The following is a 7555-nucleotide window of genomic DNA, read 5'->3' as shown; positions in this document are numbered from 1 at the left end:
GGCCTCACACTGCACCTCACACTTCCTGTGGGGGCCGACTCCAAGGTCCCGGCCTCTCATCTTGTAGAAACTGAGGCACAGGAGGGACACACACTCCCACGGCTAGTCAGCATGGCCCTCACACCTCCCGCTGGACTGACACTTGGCCAAGCTCCGGCTCAGCCCCAGCCCCTGGGGCTCCTGCTCCCCGGCCCCCAGCCCCCAGCCCCCATGTGCACCTCCTGCCTCAGCCCTGGAGGCCGCTCGGCCCCAAATAATCAGACAATTCAACAGCAAAACTACCTTTTCCAGGCTGGCAGGACTCTGGGCAAACCCCTGCAACAGCCCCCTGCCCTGTCACAGCCACCCCTGCCTCCCAGGCACCGAGACCCCACCATCAGGTCCCAGCCTTGGTTCATCTCCAAGCACCCCGTGTGTCGGGATGGCAATGCTGGCTGAGCCTCTGCATCCCCACTGGAGCCCCTCGGGGGCTCTCTGGCCACCCACGTCTCTCCCTCTCCCTCCCACTCCTCCCAGCAGCTGGGACTCTGACTCCCCAGGCTTCGGGGTCAGGAGCAAATCAGGCCTGGATGGGCTGGGGCCGGCCAGATCCAACAAGGTCAACCCAAGAGGACCAGCCCAAGGCTCTAGATTTGGTACTAAAACACCTCAGCCAAGGGGCCTTAGGGCTGCTGTGTCCAAAGTGTGTCCAAGACCCTCTTCCTGAAGGGATGTGAGAAGCCACGAATGTGAGCTTCCTGTGCATTCAGCCATTCTCACACTGCTCTAAAGAACTGCCCAAGACTGGGTGATTTTTTTTTGATTTTTTTTTTTTGAGACAGAGTCTTGCTCTGTTGCCCAGGCTGGAGTGCAGTGGCGCGATCCAGGCTCACTGCAAGCTCCGCCTCCTGGGTTCACGCCATTCTCCTGCCTCAGCCTCCCGAGTAGCTGGATTACAGGCACCTGCCACAATGCCCCGCTAATTTTTTTTGCATTTTTAGTAGAGACGGGGTTTCACATGTTAGCCAGGATGGTCTTGATCTCCTGACCTAGTGATCTGCTCTCCTTGGCCTCCCAAAGTGCTGGGATTACAGGCGTGAGCCACCAAGCCCAGCCAAGACTGGGTGATTTATAACTAAAAGAGATTCCATTGACTTACAGTTCCACATGGCTGGGGAGGTCTCAGGAAACTTACAATCACGGCAGAAGGGGAAGCAAACACGTCCTTCTTCACATGGCAGCAGGAGAGAGAAGCATGAAGGAGGAACTTCCAAATACTTATAAAGCTGTCAGATCACAAGTGAACTCACTCACTATCACAAGAACAGCACGGGGGAGGCCACCCCCAGGATCCAGCCACCTCCCTCCCTCAACACGTGGGGATTACAATTTGAGATGAGATGTGGGTGGGGACTCAGAGCCAAACAGTATCACCTGCTTCAAGAAGGGAAGTGCCTTGAACCCTGAACCATCCTCCAAGCTGGTGGCCGCACTGTGCTTCTCACCTGTGGACTCCCAGGTCAGGAGGAGATGCTAGGACCCCCTTTTGTTCTGGGTGCTCCCCATACAGAGCAGCTCGACTTTGAAAAAACAGTTAGGAAAGAAACCTTAGCCCATCAGGCCCATGCTTGTTCCCGGTTTAGAAAAGTAATGTTTCAGATCATCACACTAAGTCTCCAGATAGGAGGGCGAAGCCAGTCACCCCGATGCTCTGAGTGATCAGAGACCCCAATCCTTCCTGGGCTGTCCCCAGCATGGCTCCCTGACTCCTAGGTCAAAGCAGGCTCCTGCACCTTCCTGGCCCCTCCTGTCCTGGTGCAGGAGGAGCTGGGACCCACTGGCCTCAAGAAGGCAGGGGATTGGCCGGAGGCGCAGAGCCCTAAGATCTCAGGCCTGTCAGGAGGGTCTCCCCCTGCAACCATCCATCCTGATCCAGAACCGTGGGGGCAGTGCCAGGCTTGGGCCTCTCCTTGGGAGCCTCTGGCTGCAGTTCCCTCCCAGGAAGCATCCTCGAGGGGACAGGGACCCAGGGGATCTGAGGGAGCACTGGGGTCTAGCAGACTGTGGGGGTCCCAGGTGTCTCCCCAGCCCCCTTCCAGCCCTCACCAGCTCCCCTGTAAGGCCAGCCCCACCTGCCTACCTCAAAAGCTACCCTGGATCCAACAGCCTGAGCTGGGGACATACAGGGCCTATTCGCCCACCTCGGGACCCCTATAGCTGAGTGCCATCCTAACCACCATCCGTCAGCGGGGGTTGGGGGTGGATGGAGGTCTGAGGCCGCTTTTGTTTTTCCTTCTGCCACTGCAGCTAAGATGGCCCAACGCTGTGGTCTGCTCTCATCCACGTCGATGAAAAATGACCCCAGCTGTGGCTTTGCTGTGAACCTTTCCTGGACAGCACCAGTGCTGGGGTCCTCACTTCCCTTTTTGGGTTTTGTTTCTCCTTGTTATGTTTCACTGTTAACCTTTCGAGATATGTTGTCTTCCATGCATGTTTGCAGACAGCAGTGTTCACGTTTCCAAACCCAATCCGGTCATCTTTGCTCGTTATGGAAAAGTTAAACACATTCACGTTTCAGACAACTGACATTTGGTCTTTTCAATGCAATTTTTACGCTACGATTATGGAAGCACGTGGAGGGATTGTTTCCATTCTATCCAACGTCGGTTGGCCGGTGCGGTTCCCTGACCCCTGCCCGAGGGAGACCTCCGGGTTGGTGAGATGAGCAAGCACAGGTGTCCTCCCACCCTCCGCGCTGGCTGGTCCGGCAGCACTTTCTGCACAGACAGCTTCTAGACAGCAGCGCTCCCCACACAGGTTGCAGACCACGTCCTTCTCCTTCTCGCAGTTCCAGGTGGCGATGCCTCAGGCCCCGGAGGCTGGGAACCACATCTTGAGTGAGGGTGCGATGTCGCCTAAGGGACATGAGTTAAACTGTGAGAGACGCCCCCTCGCACCCCCAAAAGACTGAAGCTGGACTGGCAGCACCAGCGCGGCAGTCTGCAAGGACGTGGGGTGACTGTAGCCCTCTTGCAGGCTGTGGGGTGCAGCTGCTTTAGAATGTCCCCTCTGTTTCTCAAAGCCAAGTGCACACTTGCCCACCCCAGCCAAGCTCCTGTGTGTTTGCCAAGGTCAGTGAAACACAGAACTCATGCACAAGTTCGGAAAGACGCACATGGATGTTCACAGCCGCTTCGGTTGGTGAGTGGACTGGGAGCAGCCGGACGTCCGTCAGCAGGAGAGCGACTGGCAGACGGTGGCTGGTCCATCTATGACGGTGCCCAGGAACAGAGGGCAGGTGGCAGAAGACTCCACGTGGGGGTGCCGTGTGGAAGAAACTGAGAACTGCCAAAGCCAACTGTGGTGATGGAATCAGGACAGCAATTCCCTGCAGGATGGGCTAGATGGGTGCCAAGGAATGTTTTGGAGTCCTGGAGAGCTTCTGTCCTGGAACTTGGGACACGGGTGTGCATTTCCCAAAACTCTGAATTGTACGTGTGGAATCTACACATTTCCTGTATGAACACTCGACCTTAAACAGACAAACAGAGTAGCTGCCACTCTTCCTCATCTGGCCACCGCCTCCCGTCCCGCCTCTCTCCCCATGGTCAACCCAGCTTGAGGCATGACCTCCCGGGTGGGAGGTGCACTGGGACCATGCCTCCCTTCTCATTTTATTGGCAAAGCCACTCAGCCTTTTTGCAGCTGGAATATAGTGTGTATTTACCATCCAGAGACGGCCCTGGCACTCCCCACTGACCGTGCCCCACATAACTCCTTCCCCTGGAGTGTGGCTCTGCTGGGGCCTCCCACCCGGGACGGTGCTGCATTATACGGCATCAGGGACTTTGTGGTTGTGATTAAGTTCCCTCATCGGTTGACTCTGAGCTCATCAGAGAGAAGGTCGGTTATGCTTGGTGGGTCAGAACTAATCAGATGAGTCCTTAAGAGATGCCAGATTCTCCTCCCAGCCTTAAAGGAGCAAACACCCTTCTTAGAAACTGCCTATGGGGGGCACATGACAAGACCCCAAGAGTGGCCAGCAACAAAAGGGGCCTCCGCCCTGCAACTGAAAGCAACTGAGTTCTGCCACCACCTGGCGAGCTTGAAACAGGAGCCTGAGCCTCCAGTGAGGGGTTGACGCATTGATTTCAGCTGTGAGACCCCAGCACAGGCCCCAGCTGAGCCACGACCGGCGTCTGACTGCAGAGCTCGCGAGATGGCACGTTGGTGCTGCTGAGACCCCAGCACAGGCCCCAGCTGAGCCACGACCAGGCGTCTGACCGCAGAGCTGGCGAGATGGCACGTTGGTGCTGCTGAGAGCCCAGCACAGGCCCCAGCTGAGCCACGACCAGGCGTCTGACCACACAGCCGGTGAGATGGCATGTTGGTGCAGCTCTGAGGCACCGCGGTGGTGATGCTTCGATACGTGGTTGTGTTAGAGAACGAATACACCTCATCTTTATCCCCAACCCTGTAAGCTCTTGCCATATTTCTAGTAGACTTTTCCTTCCCTCCTCCAACCCCTTGCTCCTGGAATGGAGCCCCCATTCACCCAGGGTGGGTGCCCCTCCTTTCTTCCATGCAGAGTGGGGGCAGCTCCTTCCACGGCTGGTTTGCATGTCGACCATCCCCTCCCATAGATCTCCTGGGGAAGTGAGGCCTTCCCACCTCCTGTCAGCTCCGGGACCCACTGGCCCCGCACACAGACCCAAGCAGGAGCAGCAGGGTCGACCCCAGGCAGTCTGGTCCATCCTGGGCTTGGCGGGGCTTCCTGCAGATCTTCATTCTCTCCCTTGGAGAGGACAGGGCATGAGCAAACACCTCCAAGGGAGTGACCTCTTCACAGAGTGACCTCTCCAAGGGAGTGACCTCTTCACAGGGTGACCTCGTCAAGGGAGTGACCCTCCACACCCCACCCCGCCCAGTCAGCAGCGGGCGGCTTCCGCCTCGCCCAAACGCAGCCAGTGGGCTTGCCGCTCAGTGGTTTTGCGAGGCCTCGCTTCCTGGCTATTTGGCCCACCTCACTGCATTACCTTGTGTCATTCCCTCCAGCTTCGACAGTGTCTTTTGCAAACCCAGAGCTCCTTGGAGAATCACCCACAGCCCAGCGTCCTTTCCAACACAGTTTCCTTTCTTCCCCTGCACCTTTTGTGATGACCACTGGAAACGCCTCGCCAGAGGAAGCTGTCTCTCTCAGAGTCTATCATTCCCAGCTCCTGTCTGGCTCCTCTCACTGCCAGACGTGACTCCCGTGAAGAGGCCACTCTGTGAAGAGGTCACTCCCTTGGAGAGGTCAGTCTGTGAAGAGGTCACTCCGTGATGAATTGATGTGTTTTTAAACATAAAGTTTCGGTTGTTTTTGCACCTCAAATCCTGATCATGGATTGTATCACTTTGGCTTCTAAACATTTCGGATTCTTCAGAAAACACTCAGCTAAGGACTGTGAGGACACGCCCTCAGCCAGGCGGCCTCGTCCTCAGCTCGAAGACAGGACGGCTCTCACTGGAGGAGTCATGAACGCGGACCTCGCAGCGCCGTCTACTCCAGGGCAGTCACCACACTGGCCCCATCTCATGGCGTCTAAGACTCCCGGCATGCGGTGCCCGGCAGCTGGTTCCTGAGACATCGCTGTCCCGTTTGAGGCTCCCTGGAGAGAAGTCATAGAGGTAACAAGGTGGGCAGGGCCGAGCTTTCCCTGCCAGAGCCACCAGCCAGGCACAGGGCTGATGCCACCAGCGACCCCACAACACTCTCCCCCTGCCCCCTGCCGGGACCGCTCACCCTGGCCCTCTGAGCACTTCTTCCTTCTCAAGCATCAGCTCACACGGCCCCACGGCCTTGCCCGATCCCATGTCTCATTAGATCCCCTTGTTGTTTTTCCTCACCATCTTTTCTTTCATGTATGAAACTCCTTGAATGTTGACAGTACAGCAAACCGTCCAGTGAACATCCCAGCTCCATCTCCCGGGTCAATTGCTACAGCCATTTGCCAAGCTTGCTTTAATGACCTTTTAATTTAGTTTTAATTTTTATTTATTTATGTATTTTCAGACGGACTCTTACTCTGTTGCCAGGCTGGAGTGCGGTGGCACAATCTCGGCTCACTGCAACCTCTGCCTCCTGGGTTCAAGTGATTCTCCTGCCTCAGCCTCCCGAGTAGCTGGGACTACAGGCATGCGCCACCACACCCAGCTAATTTTTGTATTTTTAGTAGAGACAGGGTGTCACCATGTTGGCCAGGATGGTCTTGATCTCTTGACCTCGTGATCCACCCGCCTCGGCCTCCCAAAGTGCTGGGATTACAGGTGTGAGCCACCGTGCCTGGCCTGCTTTGATGACTTTATAGGTAGAATGTTTCAGAGTGGGTTACGGACATTGTAACAGTTACAGGTAAATACTTCAGTATTCATCTCTAAAAAAAAGAGTGCTTTCTATACAATTGTAACACCATTACTGCACTTAGCCAAATTGGAAATAGCTCCCGAACGTCTTCTAACACCCAGGGCACACTTAACATTTCCACAGTTTCCTGATGTTGTCTTTACAGCTGCCTCTCTTTCCTCCAAACTTTGCACGAAATTGAAGACTTCTTTTCCGTCCTTTTTGTCCTGTGCCACGCTAAGGGTGGTTGGTAAAGTGTGGCGTTCCCGAAGTACTTGCATGGATTTTTTTTTACCGTTTTTACCTTTGTGGGGTCATGTTTTGAATGTATGTAGTTTGAATGAAAATGTAGTTACATTTTCAACTTCTTTTCAATATCGAGATTTTTGTTTCTTTTTAATTTAGTTTAATGGTTCGAATATAAAATACAGCGACCTGGTTAAAAGTCAGAGACCAAAGTGTCCCTGGAAAGGCCGGGCTTCCCAGCCTGTCTCTGCCCCACGCGGCTCTCTTCCCAGCAGGAACCTGTTCAGTTTTTGGTTAATTCTTTCAGTGTTTCTTTTTGTGACACCTTTTCTATAAAGGTAGAACACTACGGTCACAGATCTGCATTCTACTTTTTCACTTAATAACATATGTTGGCGATTACTGTACATCACTCTGTGCTCCCTGTAGAAGGGGTTTCCAGGAGGTGGGTCTACCGACGTTTCAAGAGCCCCTCACAGTAACATGTCTGGGTGGTTTCCAGTCCTTGAGGCTGCAAAGGAAACCCACGTGCCAGCACCATCCACACGTCGGCATCATTTCCTGCTTTGCTCACACGTGCACTCTCAGGACAGGTCAATGGAAACGCATCCGTGACTTTGTTGGGGCTGGCCGTCTCCCTTCACAGGGTCATGCCGTTTTGCATGACAGCCAGCAACGTACATCTGGGCCTTCCCTCACCATTCCTGCCCACAGAATACGCGGTCAGCCGCAGCGTCTATCACCCTGGGGCTGGGACGAGCTGTTTCAGAGCGCTGGCCTGTCTTTCTCTCTCCACCGGGGAAGCTGGGCCCTTGCTTGCGTGGTGGGCCATGCTCGGCCGCTGTTTCTGAGAAAGGCCTGTTCATGGCTCTTGCCCATTGTCCTGTTGTCCTGCTTTTAATTCTCCATTTCTGGAAACTCTATATTATGTAGATTCACCCTTTG

The sequence above is a fragment of the Theropithecus gelada genome, chromosome 3 (assembly GCF_003255815.1).
Source record: "Theropithecus gelada isolate Dixy chromosome 3, Tgel_1.0, whole genome shotgun sequence".
NCBI lineage: Eukaryota > Metazoa > Chordata > Mammalia > Primates > Cercopithecidae > Theropithecus > Theropithecus gelada.
Note: the sequence above shows the minus strand (reverse complement) of the source record.